We start from the raw sequence: 19,837 nt of genomic DNA on the forward strand, positions 1-19,837 counted from the left end.
AAGGCTTGGGGAAAGGTTTCGGAGCCAGTCCCCAGTCCCACGTGTGCCCTGGGGGTCAGGGGGGAGGCGGCTCCTGTCCTGAGTTGGGGATTTGGTCATGTGCATTCACACTTGAGTCCCCCAACAGGTCTCACTTTCCGGGATCCTGCCCTGCAGCCTTAAGCTCAGACCTTGCTAGAGGTGCTGGAGTCATTCACGCAGCAGCACATCTTAATTTGGGATTGGAAGTGAGTGAGGGCCCAGAGCTCTGATGCTTGCCACTTTGGGGAGGCAGTTAGAGGCCCGCGGGGAGCAGGTCTGGATGCTCGCTTATGGCTCTCCTATTTCAGTCAGGCAGTGCTTACATTTACACAGTGCCTGTGACGTGAAAAGTACCACTCCAGATGTTGGAGGGAGGAGATGGGGAATAGAACACGTGCCCTCTCTCCCTTGTAGAAGAGCTTACAGACCATCAGGAAGTTAGAGCACACAGCAGAAAATATATAACAGAGAATTCCCATCACTGAGTGCATTTTTACGAGCTAGGTCTCTGCAGGGGAGGAGGTGGTGAGCTGAGTTGGGGATGGGGCTGGAGGTGCAGTTTAGATATGGATGAAGCTCACCAGGGAAGATTTTCCAGGGAAAATTAACTTGGGCAGAGTTTGGAGCCACCCAGGGACACAGAATCCTGGAGAGGAGGAGGCGGGGGTACTGCAGAAGGGAAAATGGTATTTGCAAAAGTGTGGAAGCAGGATCTGGACAAGAGCTGATAAACCCCAGGATTTCCCTGGTGGTCCAGTGGTTAAGAATCCACCTTTTAACGCAGGGGACAGGGGTTCGATCCTGGGTAGGGGAACTAAGATCCCATATGCCACGGGGCAACTAAGCCTGCATGCCACAACCTCTGACTGTGCTCTGGAGCCCCCAGGCCACAGCTAGAGAGAAGCCTGTGTGTTACAACGAGAGATCCCACAATTGCAACCCGACACAGCTACATAAATAAATAAATATTATAAAATGATAAGCCCATTGATGTGTCTGGAGCAGGTCATCCTTGCGGGAGTGACACGCTGTCTGTGAGATCACTGTGGAGAAGACTGGTGGGCAGGGTGGGGAGCTGCCAATCTCCTGAGAGGCGAACAGACCATTCATGTACACCTGTGGCAGAGGCAAACCTGTACAGAGACCTGAGATAAAGTAAGATCCATCTGGTATAGGTTTGTGTGTGTGTGTGTGTGTGTGTTTGGTTGAGGTGAGTGGAGAATTACTTCAGACTCTTTGATGGCAAGCAACAGAAACCAAAGTGTGACTGCTGGTCCACCCTGGGGCCAAGATGGGCAAACATTCCAGAGGGTTGCAAGTGGCTGGAAGGGCAGTGTGAGGGGCTGGGCTGCTGTGTGGCTTGTCTGCAGGGCAGTGGAAAGGCCAGGAGACCCAAATTCCAGACCTGACTCTACACAGCTTGAGGTCTTGGGCACACGTCCCTCCTCTCTAAGCTTCTGTTTTCTCATCTGTTACATGAAGGGCTGGTTAACTGATGCCTCCCAGCTCGGAAAGTGTGTTTCTCTTGCCCATGGATGGGACGAGGAGGGCCTGGTTTGGGGTGAGGGCCAGGGAAGTGAAGTGGGTATGAGGAAAGCATCATAGGAACAACTGGAGGATGCTGATGAAGAGCTGGTTGTGGAGCATCAAGACAATTCCAGGGACGCAGAAGCTGGAGGATGGTGGCTTTCCTCGTGGCGATAATGACAGCAGGAAAGAAGACCCATCTGCAGAGAGAAAGAGCTCAGCTTTAGGTGGTGGGGTATCCAGGGTGAGCGACCTGACGATCCCCGCGGAAGGTTGTTTGTTGAAAGCCAGGCGGCAGAGTTAGAAATGGAGATCTGAGAGGCATTTTCAAAGGGGAGATGTTTGGAGCCAGCGAAGACATTGATGTTGAGGGGAAAAAAGAGGAAGGAAGGCAAAGATGCCTGGGAGATACAGACAGAAGAGAGAGAAGAGCCACAGGAGAAGGTGCGGCTGGGAGGAAGGGTTTCAGCTGGGCAGGCACTGGGGTGATGCCCAAATGTCTGTGAAACTGTAGCGGCCAGGAGGAGGGTACCAGCCCCTTCTCAGGGAGCAGTGGGCGTGGATGCCCAGTGGTAAGGAGTTTAGAAACGAGAGGCAGCTGGGGCAGAAAATGAAGCCCATTTTTGAGTAAATGAGTTGGACAATGAAGGCAAGAAGGAAAAAGCAGGGTAGTAGCTTCAGGGACCAGTGGACTCAGTGGATTCAGGAGAAGCCTCTCTCTCCGCCTCCCTCCTTTCCTTTTCCCTGTGAGGACACAGTGAGAAGACGCCGTCTGTGAACCGGGAGGAGGGCTTTCACCCTCTCACCAGACGCTGGATCTATGGGTGCTTTGATCTTGGACTCCCGGCCTCCAGGACTGTGAGAACGGTCAGAAAGCTCTCTTGTTTGAGCCACCCAGTCTGTGGTACTTTTGTCATGGCAGCCCAGAGGGACTTGGCCACCCTCCCGCCCTCTCCCTTTTTGCTTGGGACCCTGAGGAGCTCCTGGGAACACAGAGCCAGCCGGTGCCCTCCGTCACGCACCCTTGGTGGCCTTGATAGTTCAGTGTGGAAATTTGGTGCGAGGTGGGCTGTCGAGGTGAGAGATTTTTTTCGCCCCCTATAGCTCCTGGCCTCAGATCATTAAGACTGGGAGGTTGAACAGTGTCTGGGGGACTCAAAGGATGTCCCTGCTGTCAGTGGCTTGTTCCTGTTTCCCAGGCGTTGGAGTCAAAGCATCTCAGTGAAGGCTGATGGACAGTGGACAGTGGACAGTGTCACCTGTGGGTATCTGGGGAACGGCGGCTCATAGGAGCAAAGGACAGGAAGGGCCTGGACCCTGCCACCAAGCTCTGCGCCGGGCAAGCACGTGGTCTTCGTGGCTCCTCCTCCGACTGCCACCCCTCTCAGCAGCAGAATGCCAGGCTTGATTCCTGCATCCGCTGCACCTTGGGGTGTGCAAGCCAAGAGATCGCGATGCTCCGGTGTTGGGGGTTCAGAGTCTTTGAAGGCACACCCTTAGGATGACTGGATGGCACTGGTTACCCTGGGCCCATCACCTCGTGACTCTCTCAGCTTCCCATGTGGCCGGGTTCCCCAGAGGGTTCTGGGGAGGCCTGTCATGTCCTCCCTGTCATGACTCCTGGAGAGCGTGTCAGAGCGTTTTGTTCATCTCCCATCTTGCTTAACCTGTCTCACTGAGCTTTCTCAAGCAGTGGTTTTAAAAATAAAGGACCGCCTCCTCTGGCTTGAAATTCCTTTCTCCTGAAACATCTCTGCCATCAATAGAGCAAGCCTCCGGGACCCGCCCTAACGCTGCTGCAGGCTGCTGGCAACAATGTTGCTCTCTGAGCTGGGAAGAGGCGGGAAGAGGTCTGGGGGCGCTCCTGCACCTTCACACTCCTGTCCTGGGGTTGGGGAGGACAGGGGTTTGGAGGGGCCTGTAGGAGTTAAGCTGCCCCATTTGGACTTGCCTCCTGGGTCAGTCCACCCTTTATGTGCCCTGGAGGAGGGGCGTCTGATGGAGGCAGGGATGGATCCAGAATCGAGGCTGGAGGAAGCATCAGCTTGCAGGCAGCAGCAGCCAGCAGAATATCTGCCTGCGGCAAGGTGAACGCTCCTGCTAGCCTGACGCCAGGGCTGGGCTTTTGGCTTGTGTTCAAGCTCGGGCTGGTGGGGGCTTGGTAGGCACACCTGTGGGTTCCTTTGCCTAGAAGGAACCCAGCCTTTCTTTTTATCTGGGCTCTTATTTGGAGACGGGAGGGCCCCGGCTGGCTTTGGGCTGGGCTGACTCTCCCCTGGAAGGGCCTAGGAATGAGGAGGGGGAGGTGGATCTTTCTATCCTCCAGAGAAGGGGCTTTTCCAGGGCCGCAGGCCGCATGGAAGGTGGGGTGCGCTGCCCTCTGGCCGCGAGGGTCACACGTGTTCCACCACGGACACGGGGACTTTTCAACTACAGGCCTGCTCCTGCCAACCCTTTCTGTTTATCCACTCAGAGGATTGATTTTCTCATGAAATCCTCCTACTGCATGATTTAGGTTCATTTATATAAATTATACAGTGATTTATTTAATGACCTACTTGGAGCACTATAAATTCTACAGCATCCGTGCAATTTATTATTTAACCCCATATAAATCATGCAAGATGAAGAGCCAGAACAGTGGGTAAGGATCATGGGCCAGGTTCAAATTACCTTATGAAAGCTCAAAGAGGGCTTTGTTTTAAGAACCAAAACAGACAGAATACCAAGATGTCAACTATTTTGGGGGGAGGGGGTATCCTAGCAACGTTTGTTTCAGTTGCTAGAACAGTGCACCCCCCCGTGGGATTCACCACTGCTCTGCCCGCAGGTGGTGGGGTGACATGCATGCAGGTTGGGCTGCTGTTGGAAGGGGACCTCTTGGCTGCCGGTGGCCAGGGACCATGTACCCAGCACTGTGACATTTCTGCACTTGGAGAAGTGAGCCATGCTTCATGCAGAACTGACAGAATAGGCCCCTTGGCTCTTGTCTAAGCCCCAGTACATTTGCTAAAAAATGATCCTCTGGCGTGAAACTACCCACCTCTTCATCTTCCTTTGTTGGTCACCTCCTTCTCCATGTTTCCCTCCAGGCAGCAGTGGGCAAAGGAAACTCATGACTATATATAAGGAGACCTGCTCCTCTCTGCCCCTCCCCAGAGCGAAGAACAGGATACACGTGACCTAAAAATACAGTGTGCAGGATACTGTGAATGTGGCCGGAACATCGTTCATTCCTTCAGCAGCTCATCCCTTCATCCATTCAACAAGAATTTACAGAGCTCTTCCACAATCCCAGGTGACAGGAAGAACGAGGTACTGTGTGTAGTAGTTAAGGCTCTCTTCAAGTCAGGACTGGAGCAGAACAGTCTTAAGATCATATAGCATCCCCAGCATGGAGGCAGGCAGCATTTGCTGTTGTTCAGTTGCTACGTTGTGTCTGACTCTTTGTGACTATGGACTGCAGCATGCCAGGCTCCTCTGTCCTCCAGTATCTCCTGGAGTTTGCTCCAGTTCATGTCCATTGAGTTGGTGATGCTATCTAAACATCTCATCCTCTGCCACCCCCTTCTCCTTTTGCTTCAATCATTCCTAGCATTAGTGTCTTTACTGATGAGTTGGCTGTTTGCCTTGGATGGTTTACGTATTGGAGCTTCAGCTTCAGCATCAGTCCTTCCAATGAATATTCAGGACTGATTTCCTTTAGGATTGACTGGTTTGATCTCCTTGCAGTCCAACGGACTCTCAAGAGTCTTCTCCAGCACCACATCAGTTCTTTGGCACTCAGCCTTCTTTATGGTCCAACTCTCACATCTGTACATGACTATTGGCTAAAACATAGTTTCGACTATACAGACTTTTGTCAGTAAAGTGATGTCTCTGCTTTATAATACGTTGTCTGGTTTTGTCATAGTTTTTCTTCCAAGTAGCAAGCGTCTTTTAATTTCAGGGCTATAGTGATTTTGGAGTCCAAGAAAAGAAAATCTGTCACTGTTTCCATTTTTTCCCTATCTATTTGCCATGAAGTGATGGGACCAGATGCCATCATCTTAGTTTTTTTAATGCTGAATTTCAAGTCAGCCTTTTCACTCTCCTCTTTCACCTTCATCAAGAGCCTCTAATTTAGTTCCTCTTCACTTTCTGACATTACAGTGGTATCATCTGCATTTCTGAAGTTGTTGATATTTCTCCTGGCAATCTTGATTCCAGTTTGTGACTCATCCAGCCTGGCATTTGCCTGATGTACACTGCATATCAGTTAAATGCACCTTAAACAAGGTGACAATGTACAGCTTTCTTATATTCCTTTCCCAATTTTGAACCAGTCCATTGTTTCGTATCTGGTTCCAACTGTTGCTTCTTGACCCACATAACAGGTTCTTCAGGAGACAGATTAGGTGGTTTGGTACTCTCACCTGTTTAAGAATTTTCCAGTTTGTTGTGATCCACACAGTCAAAAGCCTTAGCATAGTCAATGTAGCAGAAGTAGATTTTTTCTGGAATTCCCTTGCTTTCTCCATGATCCAACAAATGTTGGCAATGGATCTCTGGTTCCTTTGCCTTTTCTAAACCCAGCTTGTACCAGTAGCCTTAGGAAAGCTTTTAAGCTCTTGCTGGACCCTTATGTTCTTCAGGTGCAAGATGACAATAAGAGTACTCATATCATCCAAGGTCATTAATAAGTGAAGAGAGGTAAGTGAGATGATGCATACGTCATTGAGAATGGGACTTTGCAGATAATAAATGCTCAAGAATACTTGTTATTATTTGACATGGATTCTGGGTTCTCAAACTGTAAAATATTAAGATCTGCAAAACTCATGCATAAATAAAGATGACATAAGATAGAAAAGTATATGTTCTTGAAGAAAGGTACATATGAAATGCTGGACTAAGCTTTTCTTTTGTATCATCTGAATATTTTGTAACAAGTAAATCATACACATGGTGCAAATTCAAAAGACACAGAAAGAAATGCACCAAAGAGTAACTCTTCCCCCAACAGTTATCCCTGGGCATGCAGATTCCCCACCTGGATGCAGCCACTGTTTAGTCCCTCATGCATCTTTCCAGAAGATCTTTGCAATAAAGGTATATGTGCTTTCTTTTCACAGGAATAAGCAGCACACAACCACTGGCCCAGGAAGCTTTCTTTCTTAACTTAGCAATGTGTCCTGGAGTTTGTCCTGCAGCTCTGCCCTGTACCATTCTGTTCTGTGCCAGGACATTGCTGAGTTAACCTACTCTGCATTGCTCCACTTTTACTTCCAATATTTTGCTATTACCAAAAATGGATGCAGTAAATACCATTTCTTGTTAAAGTACTTCTTGAGTTAAATAATGAGTTGTGTAATAGCTGGGACACAGAGTATAAGCATCTGTGACTTTTACAGCTGTTGCCAAATCATGCTTCACAGAGCTTTTACCACTTTCATTTCTACCAGCCAACAAAACTGAGCCATTAAACTCTTGATCTTTGAGATTGATCATCTTTTCATCTTTAGGAGCTATTCCGTCTTTTAGGGCTTCCCAGGTGGTGCTAGTGGTAAAGAACCTGCCTGCCAATGCAGGAGATGTAAAGAGACATGGATTTGATCCCTGGGTCGGGAAGATCCCCTGGAGGAGGGCACAGCAACCCACTCCAGTGTTCTTGCCTGGAGACGCCCATGGACAGAGGAGCCTGGCGGGCTACGGTCCATAGGATCGTAAAGAGTCTGACACAATGGAAGTGACTTAGCACACAGTCGCTCACCGTCTTTTAAATGAACTGTCTGTCGTTTAACTGAGGGGTTAATTCTTTTCTCTTTGATTTGGAATGGCTCTTTATATGTTAAGGAAACTGGCGCACTGTCGGTGGTGCATCATTGCACCCGTGATAGGACTGCCCTCAGACCCCGTCAGAAGGAGTCTTGTCCTGGCCCCACTCTGGCCTCCTGTGGATATTCACTACTCCATGGGTGAGGAATCTGTAGCCCTGAGTGTGCTCACTCTTCCAGACCATTCCATGGTATGCAGGATCCTGGGGTTTCCTGCTCAAGCAGCACCAAACCCATTACCAGGCTTCTTTCTCGGGTCTGTCATCCTCTAGAGAGTGGACTATGCTGCTGGTATGCACACCCTTGGACTCATTGGTGTGTGTGTGTGTGTGGACATGCAGGCTGGGCTGCTGTCAGCATGAGTGCAAGGCCCCCTTTGAATTACGAGATGGAGCCAGAAGTGGGAAGAAAGGGGCAGCTGGGTTAGTCCCTTCCACTGTCACAGGTAGGGCTCCCCAGGTGGTGCTAGTGGTAAAGAATCCACCTGCCAATGCAGGAGACGTGGGTTCCATCCCTGGGTCTGGAAGATCCCCTGGAGGAGGGCATGGCAACCCACTCCAGTATTCCTGCCTGGAGAATCCCATGGACAGTGGAGCTTGGCGGGCTGCAGTCCATATGGTTGCAAGGAGTCAGATGTGACTGAAGTGACTGAACACACATGCACACATGCACGCGCTGTAATGCGTGGTGTGGAGCTTTGAAGAGTTCAAGAATTCTAAGTCCAACCTGGCCTTCTAGGTGGTTTTAAAGGTATATTTGTCAAGGTAGGAGATCAAAACACATTTTATCTAAATTAAGTTTATTACCTTGAATTCCAACTTTTAAATACTATACATACACTATATGGGCCTCCATTTGTAATCTTTCCGTGACCACTTGCCTTGCGCCCTGCAAATGTCAGGGGCAGGCCTGATCACATCCTCTGGAGTCAGCAAGAACCAGCGGGCACATTGGCATGTGTGTGCATTTTACTTTGGTATGAAATCAAGGCCTCCAATTTGTCATGGTTTTCAGAGCTTGAAGGAAGTACAAAAAAGTCATCTTCACTTTGGACAGTCACTGTCTTACCCCCATTTTACAGATGAGGCAGCTGAAACCTGGGGAGGTTCAGTGACTTATCCAAAGTCAGTCTGAGGCTTTCTTTTTTCAGGCCCTCTGATATCTTTGCTAAGGGTTTCCATGAAAACTTCTTCAATATCCAGCTTTTCATGTTGCCATCAAATCAGAGAGTGAGAAAGTCTTAAGCAAGAGAGAGTAAAGATAGCTTCAAATGCAAGGATCAGACCAGATTTCACAGCAGACTGGAGCTGTCTGTCTTCAGCCGCAGCTCCTGCTGGCTGCGTTTCCTAACGGAGGACCCCTCTCTTTGATGTTTTCCCGTGTGATCACCCGGAAGCACGTGCGCCAAAGAGTTGGAATGACGCCACTAAAAATATTGATACTGGTGTGTTGTTTGCTTCTTAGCCTGTGCGCTGCTCTAACGACACAGTGGCAAACATGACATTTTCCTTGAGTAATTACAGAAGCCAGCAGATGTTGAGAGTGAGTTGGCTGTTTATTGACATGGGAAGCACAGCCTCACAGATCGGGGCTTCTGGAATCACGGCCCTTTGTCACCCAATCGGTGCTCCTTCATGGGAGTGAGCAGAGACCCTGCAAGAGAGCCAGGCCCCCAGCTCAGGTCTGAGAAGCACCCCCAGGTGAGAGAGACGCAGCTTCATGGCAGGAGTCAGGAGCCCTGAGCTGCGCCCCACCCCTGCCCTGCCTCCTCCCCTGTGCTGAAGGGAGTCTGGAGGCTTGTGTGTGTGTGTGTGTGTGTGTGTATGAGGGGGTCTCAGCTGGTGTTACCCTCCTCCCCTGGGGACACTGGCAGAGTGGGTGGGGCTGACCACGTGGTTCCACATCTCAGCCCCTCTGCGCCTGTCTCTGCTTTGTCTTTTCCACTGTCGTTCAGTTGCTTAGTTGTGTCTGACTCTTTGCTGCCCCATAGACTACAGTACGCCACGCTCTCTGTCCTTCATTGACTATCTCCTGAAGTCTGCTCAGATTCTTGTCCATTGAGTTGGTGATGCTGTCTCACCATCTGATCTTTTGCTGTCCCTGCTAAGGCACTCTCTTTACTTAGCAGGGTTGCTAAAGTTAGATTTCTCTCAATACACTCCTAGTCTTGCTCCAAAGAGGAGGAACTGTGTCACCCTAGAATCCAGTTCCTTTTCATCGGGGTGTGGTGGAAGGCACAGTCTGGAGCCAGACACATCTGGGTTGAGCCTGACCCTCCCTCCAGCCAATCACCTAACTTCTCTGAGCCTGTTTTCTCCTCTGTTGAAAGGAATGGTAACACTTCTCTCCAGTGTTAAGGGTTTAAAAGGAAGTGAGGTAAGGATGTACTGATCATAGCTGGCGTTGCTCAGTAGTTCCTATTTTTAGAACCCGATATGGCCAATATGTTTTTAACTTTACAAATATTGTCATTTAGGATTTCATTAGTCATCAAGAGTTATAAGGGAAGAAGGGTGAGTACTATCCCACGTAAGCAGAGGGGTCGAGTAAGGCACAGAAAGGTTTTTACAACTTAATCTACAAATATTCTTGATCATCTGTTGTGTTCAGAGTGCTGAAACTTCCGTCTGTAAATCTTACCTTTGAGAAGTTTATAAGCTCACAAGCGAGACTGCTGCTGCTGTGTGGTCAAGAATTAACTCAGTGAAGGGATGCGCGTTGGCTGTTTTGTTCACGCCTGTATACCCAGCACTCCATAAATGTTTGTTGACTGAATGAATGACGTTTTTAACTCGAGACACAGAGAAGTGTAATAGCAGATTGACAAGGCCCTCTAGAAATTCAGAATTGGGGCGAGGAGTTCCAGCCAGGAAATGTGAGGACGTAGTTAGATTTGACCTGGGCTTTTTTTTTGTAAGATGTTTTTGATGTGGACTATTTTTTAAAAAGTATTTACTGGCTTTGTTACAGTAGTGCTTCTGTTTTGTTTCTTTGGCCATGAGGCATGTGGGATCTTAGTTCCCTGACCAGGGATTGAACCCACACCCCCTGTGCTGGAAGGTGATGTCTTAACCACTGGACCACCAGGGACGTCCCTGGCCTGGGCTTTGAGAGGGTGACTGAATCTTAGGCTGAGACAACGAGAGAGGATAGTCCCATGAGCTGAGAAAACAGGGATAGGAGTGCCAACGTGCCACACTAAGGAAACATGCCTGACGTGTGTTGCCTGGAGACTGGGGTGTGTGATGCCCAAGCTGGGATCAATACTCTGGCAGCCATATACCCAAGTTTGCCAGAAAGCGTCCCATGATGCCTGCTATGGGTCAATGAACACTCAGTGATTATTTTTAGTGCTGCTTTTTACTTTCAAAAGCGTCCTGATGTGGAAGATCATTGCATCAGTAGTGAGAGTGAAGCTGTAAGGAGAGCTTAGGGGACTAAGGAAAGAAAGTCAAAGAGTCAGGGCGTGAGTGAATGAGTATTCAAAAGGTGGCTGTGACCACCCAGCTCCAGCCAACGGCCGCCATGCAAGTAAAGACCCAGGTCATCAACCGTGGCTCTCCAGAGAGACAGAAACAATAAGATCTGTAAAGATATACACATAAGAGAAGATTTATTGTAGGAATTGGCTCGTGTGGTTTTGGGGACCAGGAAGTCCCATGATTTGCAGCCTATAAACTGGAAAACCAGAGGAGCTGCTGGTTTAGGTCACTGAGCCTGAAATGCTGAGAGCCAAGGAGGCAGTGGAGGAGGGAGTGACGGTGAAGGTCCCCATGGAACCAGGAAAGGGGATGGTCTGAGGGCAAGGAGACGGATGTCTCAGCTCAAGCAGGAGAACGAATTCCCCCTTCCTCTTCTTTCTTATTCCATGCAGGCCCTCAGTGGATTGGATGACGCCCACACACACTAGGGAGAAAGATCTTCACTTACTTCTCCCACCAAAATGCTCATCTCTTCTGGAAACACCCTCACAGACACACTTAGAAATAATATTTAATCAGCTGTCTGGGCATCCCTTCGCACATAAAATTAATCATAATTTTGGGCTTACCAGATGTCCTGGTGTTTGAGACAAGTCAGAAGTCTGAATTTTTATGTGTAACTCCTGATTTTAAAGCATTAGTTCAAAAAAATATGAAAAACTATGGAGATCAAACAAAACCTGTCTGGATACTGTAACTGGCCTGAGGCCACCATTCTGCCCCACTGGCGGGCAGTGGGGACCTGGGAGATTTCTGAGGAGAGGGGCAGTGACCTGATTAGATCTGAGGGTCACTGGGACCTGGGTGTCAAGGAGGAGCCATGGGAGGGGGAGTGGGCAGGGAGGAGGGTGGAGGTGGGGCCTCTGGTGGGAGCGTCTGGCCATGGACCAGGTGAGCCATGGGGCAGCTCTGACCAAGGCTGGGGGCAGCGGGGGTGCAGATGGAGACAAGATGCTGGACCCTTTGCAGAGGCCTGGAGGGCAGAAACTGGCTGGTTGTGAGACTGAGGCCCCAGCAGGCTTGTGGGAGTCACACTGTGGAGGTTGCAGTCTCCACAGGAGATGCCTGTGGCACTCAACTTCTTCCTCAGCGGGTCCTGGCACGGTTAGTTGTCACCTATCTAGTTATACCGCCTGGGGCTTTGCTGCTCTGCGCCCTGGTTAATGCCCCAGGAGAAGACATCCAGCCACAGCTCAGACTCCCACTTGACTCCCAGAGTCACCGGTCACACCTCTGGAGCAGGAAGCAGTGCAGTGAGGAAATGGGTGTTTGTGGCTATCTGAAATGTAAGACCTGTTTTCAAAAAAAATAATCTGTTACAAACTGTAAATGCTGCTGGTGATGACTCAGTTAGCATATGTCCCCCAAAGGAGTTAACCAAGCTCATAATGGGTTTTCTCACACACCACCTGAGTTGGGCTGAGAATGAAGGCAGCTCTCAGGATTAAGCACCTTCCACCCGTGCAACAGGCTCAGCCACTGATTTGACCCCCGAGGGGCTGGGTTTTGCCTCTCTGAGGAGCTGGCCGCCGGTGTTTGCATCATCGAGCTTCCGGCCAGCAAAGCCATGGGCAAGATAACTGGATGGGTGATGGTTAATTCTCAGGATCGCTATGTGAGGCAGGGCTGATATTATCCCCATATCAAAAATTAAGGCACTGAGGCTCCAAGGGGAGAGGAGAAATAAAGCAGAAAGTTGGAGGGAAAAAAAACAACCAAAAACCCAAGTGAAGAACCTGTCAAACTGAGGCCTATTGTGGGCGGGACGCACAATACCTAGCGGATACTGCCTGAATACAGGAAGGACGCTGAGCTCTGTCTTCACTCAGGTGCTCAGTTGTGCCTGGCTCTTTTCAACCCCAAGGGTTGTCTTGTCTCCTGCCAGGCTCCACTGTCTGTGGGATTTTGCAGGCAAGAATACTGGAGTGGATTGCCATTTCCTTCTTCAGGGGAATCTTCCTGACCCAGGGATTGAACCCATGTCTCCTGTGTGTCAGGCAGATGCTTTACCACTGAGCCACCTGGGAAGCCACTGTCTTCACTCAGTCAAACATTCTCCTGAGAGAGAGTAATTCTGCACAGCACCATCCCCCTTTCTCCCTGCAGCACTGTTGCTCGTACAATGCAGGGTAAAGACCAGGTATTTGGGGTCTAATCTCAGCCCCACCACATCATATCTGTGTGTTGCTGTTCAGTCACTCAGTCCTGTCTGGCTGTGACCCGATCGGCTGCCGCATGCCAGGTTTCCCCGTCCTTCATCATCTCCCAGAGCTTGTTCAAACTCAGGGACATGAGACTATGATGCCGTCCAACCATCTCAGCCTCAGTCACCCCATTTCCTCCTGCCTTTGATCTTTCCCAACATCAGGGTCTTTTCTAATGAACTGACTCTTTGCATCTGGTGGCTAAAGTATTGGAGCTTCAGCTTCAGCACCAGTCCTTCCAATGAATATTCAGGATTGATTTCCTTTAGGATTGACTCTCTTGATCTCCTTGCAGTTGAAGGGACTCTCAAGAGTCTTCTCCAGCACCACAGTTCAAAAGCATCAACTCTTCAGTGCTCAGCCTTCTTTGTGGTCCAATTCTCACATCCATCCATGACCAATGGAAAAATCATAGCTTTGACTATAAGGACCTTTGTTGACAAAGTAAGGTCTCTGCTTCTTAATATGTTGTCTGGGTTTGTCATAGTTTTTCTTCCAAGGAGCAAGCATCTTTTAATTTCATGGCTGCAGTCACCATCTGCAGTGATTTTGGAGCCCCCCAAAATAAAATCTGTCACTGTTTCCATTGTTTCCCCATCTATTTGCCATGAAGTGATGCGACCGGATGCCATGATCTAAGTTTTTTCAATGTTGAGTTTCAAGCAGGCTTTTTCACTCTCCTCTTTCACCTTCAGCAAGAGGCTCTTTAATTCCTCTTCACTTTCTGCCATAATGGGGGTGTCATTTGCATAGTTGAGGTTATTGATATTTCTCCCTGAAATCTTGGTTCTAGGTTATGCTTCATCCAACCTGGCTTTTTGCATGATGTACTCTGTATATAAGTTCAATAAGCAGGGGGACAATACAGCCTCAACATACTCCTTTCCCAATTTGGAACCAGTCTGTTGTTTCATGTCTGGTTCCAGCTATTGCTTCTTGACCTGCATGTAGATTTCTCAGGAGGCAGTTAAGGTGGTTTGGTATTCCCATCTCTTTCAGAATTTTCCACAGTTTGTTGTGATCCACAGAGTCAAAGGCTTTGGCATAATCAATAAAGCAGAAGTAGATGTTTTTCTGGAATTCTCTTGCTTTTTCTTTGATTCAGCAGATGTTGGTAATTTGATCTCTGTTTCCTCTGCCTTTCCTAAATCAAGGTTGAACATCTGGAAGTTCTTGGTTCATGTACTGTTGAAGCTTAGCTTGGAGAATTTTGAGCTTTTCTTTGCTAGCATGTGAAGTGAAAGCAATTGTGCGGTAGTTTGAACATTCTTTGACATTGCCTCTTTTTGGGATTGGAATGAAAACTGACCTTTTGCAGTTCTGTGGCCACTGGTGAGTTTTCCAAATTTGCTGGCATATTGAGTGCAGCACTTTCACAGCATCATCTTTCAGGATTTGAAATAGCTCAGCTGGAATTCCATCACCTCCACTAGATTTGTTTGTAGTGATGCTTCCTAAGGCCCACTTGACCTTGCAGTCAAGGATGTCTGGCTCTAGATGAGTGATCACAACATCGTGGTTATCTGGGTCATTAAGATCTTTTTTGTAAGTTCTTCTGTGTATTCTTGCCACCTCTTCTTAACATCTTCTGCTTCTGTTAGGTCCATACCATTTCTGTCATTTATTGTGCTCATATTTGCATGAAATGTTCCCTTGGTGTCTCTAATTTTCTTGACGAGATCTCTAGTCTTTCCCATTCTATTATTTCCCTCTATTTCTTTGCATTGTTCAGTTAGGAAGGCTTTCTTATCTCTTCTTGTTATTCTTTGGAACTCTGCATTCAAATGGCTGTATCTTTCCTTTTCTCCTTTGCCTTTAGTTTCTCTTCTTTTCTCACCTCTTTGTAAGGCCTCCTCAGACAACTATTTTGCCTTTTTGAATTTCTTTTTCTTGGGGATGGTTTTGATCACATCCTCCTGTACAGTGTTGCAAACCTCTGTTCATAGTTCTTCAGGCACTCTTTCTACCAGATCTAATCATTTGAATTTGTTTTTCACTTCTACTGTATAATCGTAAGGGTTTTGATTTAGGTCATACCTGCAGATGACACTACCCTTATGGCAGAAAGTGAAGAGGAACTCAAAAGCCTCTTGATGAAAGTGAAAGAGGAGAGTGAAAAGGTTGGCTTGAAGCTCAACATTCAGAAAACAAAGATCATGGCATCTGGTCCCATCACTTCATGGGAAATAGATGGAAAACAGTGGAAACAGTGTCAGACTTTGTTTTTTTGGGCTCCAAAATCACTGCAGATGCTGATTGCAGCCATGAAATTAAAAGACGCTTGCTCCTTGGAAGGAAAGTTATGACCAACCTTGATAGTATATTAAAAAGCAGAGACATTACTTTGCCAACCAAGGTCCGTCTAGTCAAGGCAATGGTTTTTCCCGTGGTCATGTATGGATGGGAGAGTTGGACTGTGAAGAAAGCTGACCGCCGAAGAATCGATGCTTTTGAACTGTGGTGTTGGAGAAGACTCTTGAGAGTCCCTTATACTGCAAGGAGATCCAACCAGTCCATTCTAGAGGAGATCAATCCTGGATGTTCATTGGAGGGACTGATGCTAAAGCTGAAACTGCAATACTTTGGCCACCTCATGCGACGAGTTGACTCACTGGAAAAGACTCTGATGCTGGGAAAGGTTGGGGGCGGGAGGAGAAGGGGACGACGGAGAATGAGATGGCTGGATGGCATCACTGATTCTGTGGACATGAGTTTGAGTGAACTCCGGGAGTTGGTGATGGACAGGGAGGCCTGGCGTGCTGTGATTCATGGGGTCGCGGAGAGTCGGACACGACTGAGCGACTGAAATGAACTGAACTGAACTGAACTGAACTGAAAAGTCTAGAGGTTTTCCCTGTTTTCTTCAATTCATGGTATAAAAGTGGTGAGAGAGATTGAGAACCCTTTCTGAGAGAGTTGTTGGTGAGCGGGGGACCACATGCAACGTTCCCCATCCCACAGGGAGTGGTGGCAAGGTGAGGACCACTTCAGAGAGCCAGAAAAGACTCCCCTTTGGGGCTGCATGGGGAATGATCAGGGCTCACACCTGTGGCTGCAGATGGGGAGTGGCATCTGGAGGCAGCCACACTCTCCTTCAGCCGGACATGCCTCCTGGCCCAGATGTGGGACTTGTGTTAGTACAGGCCTGGAAGGACCCTGCAAAGGAAAGTTTCCCCAGTCAGGGATGGATGTGATGGTTAATTTTATGTGTCAACCCAACTATGTCATGGGATGCCCAGACATTTGGTCAAACATTATTTGAGTGTGTCCATGATGCTGTTTCTGTGTTTCTCTTAGCATTTGAATGCTATTCTCATAGTATTCAAATGCTTTGAGAATAGCATTTGAATCATAGGTGGTTAAAGCAGATTGCTTTCCCTCATATGGGTGGGCCTCATTCAATTAATTAGAGAACAAAAAGGCTAAGGGGGAATCCCATTTGGCTGCTTTGAGCTGCAACAAAATCTGACTTCAAACTTGAAACATCATGTCTTTGTGGGTCCTGAGCTCACTGGCTTCTGGACTGGAACTTATACCACAGGCCTGTCCTTGTTCTCAGGGCCTAAGACAGATTGAAGCCACAACACTGGCTCTCTTGGGCCTCCCCAGCTAGCCAAATGCAGATCTTAGAACCTCTCAGTCCCCACAGCCTTGTGAACCATTCCTTGTACCACATCTGTCTGTCATTGTCTCTGCATCTGTATACCTGCATATCTATCATCTCTACCGTCTAGCTGCCCATCTGTCTGTTATCCGTCATCTGTCTGTCCATCCATATACATCTTACTGGTTCTGCTTCTCTGGAGGGAAACACTGAAGCTGAAGGGCAGGATAGGGAAGGCCAGCAGAAGAGGCATTGCCCACAACGTGGAACCCATGAAAGCGCCACATGAGAAAAACTCAGCTTTGAAGCCCTGCCAGGTCCAGAGAGTGAAAGGCCATCTTAAGTGAGAGCCAGTCAAGCGATTACCTTCCTGCCTCCTTAGTTACTCCCTCTCCTGCTTCTGCAGGAGCTGAGGCTGGGGCTGGGGGGCAATGACTCAGTCGAGGAAGATGGGGGCTGTGGGAGAGGCAGGAGAAGCTGACCACAAATGCCTCTGGGTTGCCACTTGCCCTGTTCGCTAGGAAGGAATAGAAACTGCCATGCAGCAAGGAAGCCTCAGTTCAGATCTCTGAGAATCAAAATACCCATGAAGAATAAAGGGGAAGAAAGCCAGATTATGCAGAGGGAGACACTTTGGGCCATGCTGTTGAAGAGAAAAGGAGGGGGATTTGGGTAAGAAGAATCCCAGCCCACGTGCAATGCTGAGCGAGTCTATGAGTGTCTTGCTAGCCTTCCACTCGTCCCCAGCCAGTCCCCAGCACTGCCTTAATGGACATGAGTTAGAATAAACTCTGGGAGACAGTGAGGGCCAGGGAAGCCAGGCGTGCTGCAGTTCATGGAGTCGTAAAGAGTTGGACATGATTTAGCGATGGAACAACAGCAGTCCCCTAGCAGAGGCTGCCATCAGAAGGGTCCCCTCACAGGCAGGAATGGCCTGGTTCTGGTTGTGCTTGGCCTTCAGTTGGGAGCAGCCCTAGGAAGTACGGCCTTGGTGCAAGTGCGGTGGTGGGTCCCCAGGGTGGGCTGGGCTGTCAGTCAACTCTGCTCCCCACAGCAGGTTCCCCTGAAGGAGAAAGAAGCAGTCACCTTCACGGCCACCAAAGGCCCCGACCACCCTTTCTCACACCCTATTTTTTGCTCCCCAACAGTCATACTCCCTGCAGAGTCCACATGCTGCACAGCCCATCTGGGCAGAGAAGAACATTCTAACTCCAAGTCAGGATTTGATTATTGAGTGGGGTCTGACCGTTGTTAATTGCTGAACTGGGACTGCTTGCATTTGAAAGTGACTATAGAAGTCTTTGTTACCTACGAGTGACCAGAAGAACCATGTTGATTATTTAAGATTTCATCCAAGAAGGACCACTTCCACTGAGGAGGTAAAAATGAACTGTGGGTCTCAAAGTAAAAATACCTTTATGGCACTGTTTCCTGAGTCCTGCTCGTTCAATGTAGTGGTTACAGCTATAAAGTGCTTAGAGTAATGGCCATGCATTAACCACCAAATAATAGAGGTTAGCTTCAGGCAACCTTGAGGTCCTTGAAAGAGGAGAGAGAGGAGACTGGAGACGGGAAAGGATGGGGGAAAGCAGACAGGGCAGGTGGGTGTCAGTGCGCATGCCCAGCCCTCTTGCTAATAGCCGAGCTCTGGGGCGTGCCCTCCCCACACGTGAGGTCTGCGAGAGGCTGGGGCCAGAGGGGGATCGCTCAACATCCATCTCTGGAATTAATTAGATCATGAAACCACTGTATTTGGAGGAAGAGAAAAAGGTCCGTCTGTCCTGCTGGCTGGAGCCCAACTCTCTGGGGAGTGTCTAGTTTCCTAGAAGAGCGAGTGTGTCTTTTGGTTATTCAGGGAGCATATTGCCACCAAGCTGGCCCTAAAACAATATCAGTCACCTCCAATGAACCTCGCCAGCACTCATGAAAGGCTCTGTACATCTTGTTTCTTAAGATGCTGAAAGGATAGTTGGAGAGAAAGACATGTGAATAGAAAATTGATAACAAAGACATAATAAAAGCTCAAAGAAAGAGCTCAGGTGATAATGAAGATCTAGCATCCGGGCACTGTAGGCTTAACAACCAGATGAATGCTTCTGGCCAGAATCGCTACAGGAATTCAGGACTGGGGGACCAAGGAATTGGACAGATGGAGTTAGAGTCACATTCCTACCTTCATCTGCTGAGTGGCCTTGGACACAGGACTTAACCACTTTGAGCTTCTATTTCCTAACCTGTTGCGGGGGCGGTATAGGAAGATGAAAGAATAGAATGATAGGGTGCTGGTAAAAATATATCATAAGTGCTCCACATGCATTAACTTTCTTACTTTCCAGTGGCTGGAGTGCAAGAATGGCCACAGGTTAGTGGGACTTGAGCTGAGCCTCCAGTAAGGAGGATTTGGTGGCTGTGTTGTCAAAGGCAGATTGTTGAAAAAAAGTGTTAGTCGCTTGGTCACATCCAACCCTTTGTAAACCCATGGACCATAGCCTGCTAGGCTCCTCTGTCCACTGGATTTTTCAGGCAAGAATACTGCAGTGGGTAGGCATTCCCTTCTCCAAGGGATCTTCCCAACCCAGGGATCTAGTCCTGGTCTCCTGCACTGCGGGCAGATTCTTTACCATCTGAGCCACCAGGTAGATTATAGTACAAGAAATGCTTGGTGGCGGGTAAGTTCAAGGTGTCTTGGTTAACACTGACTGCAAGAGTTTGATTGTTACGGGAGTAGGAGACATAAAGATGATGGAAAGATTAGTCTGAAGTTGAGAATGTGGGAGTGGAATCACAGTAATAGCTACAACCATTTAGCTTGTGTTGTGGGCTGAATTGTATGTTCCCCCTCCCCACATTCACATGACTAAGTCCTAACCCCTCAGTATTTCAGACTGTGACCACACCTGGAGGTAAAGTCTTTACATAGGTAATTAAGGGAAAATGAACTCTTTAGAATGGGCCCTAATACAACATGACTGGTGTCCTTATAGGAAGAAGAGATTTGGACACACACAGGGGGAAGATGATATGGAGACCCAGGGAGAAGACGGCTACCAACAAGCCCAGCAGAGGGCCTACACAGATCCTTTGCTCACAGCTCTCAGAAGAAACCAACCGTTTGGATACCTTGATCTTAGATTTCCAGCTTCCAGACCTGTGAAAAAGTAAATTTCTGTTGTGTAAGCCACC

The 19,837-nt window shown here is 48.4% G+C and overlaps 1 long non-coding RNA gene across 2 annotated transcripts; it reads left to right on the forward strand.

Moving 5' to 3' along the window:
* The first annotated feature begins 4,643 nt into the window (after positions 1-4,643).
* LOC148775552 (uncharacterized) lies at positions 4,644-19,836 on the forward strand. 2 transcript variants are annotated; one of them, XR_016039035.1, is made up of 3 exons: positions 4,644-4,863; positions 17,803-18,033; positions 19,639-19,836. It is a non-coding gene; the product is annotated as an uncharacterized LOC148775552 (long non-coding RNA). The 2 variants fall into 2 exon arrangements; XR_016039034.1 differs by having other exon boundaries at positions 4,644-4,846.
* Position 19,837: the final 1 nt, after the last annotated feature.

Source organism: Moschus berezovskii, chromosome 14, assembly GCF_049115385.1.
Source record: "Moschus berezovskii isolate FMDL1 chromosome 14, NW_MosBer_1.0, whole genome shotgun sequence".
Lineage (NCBI taxonomy): Eukaryota > Metazoa > Chordata > Mammalia > Artiodactyla > Moschidae > Moschus > Moschus berezovskii.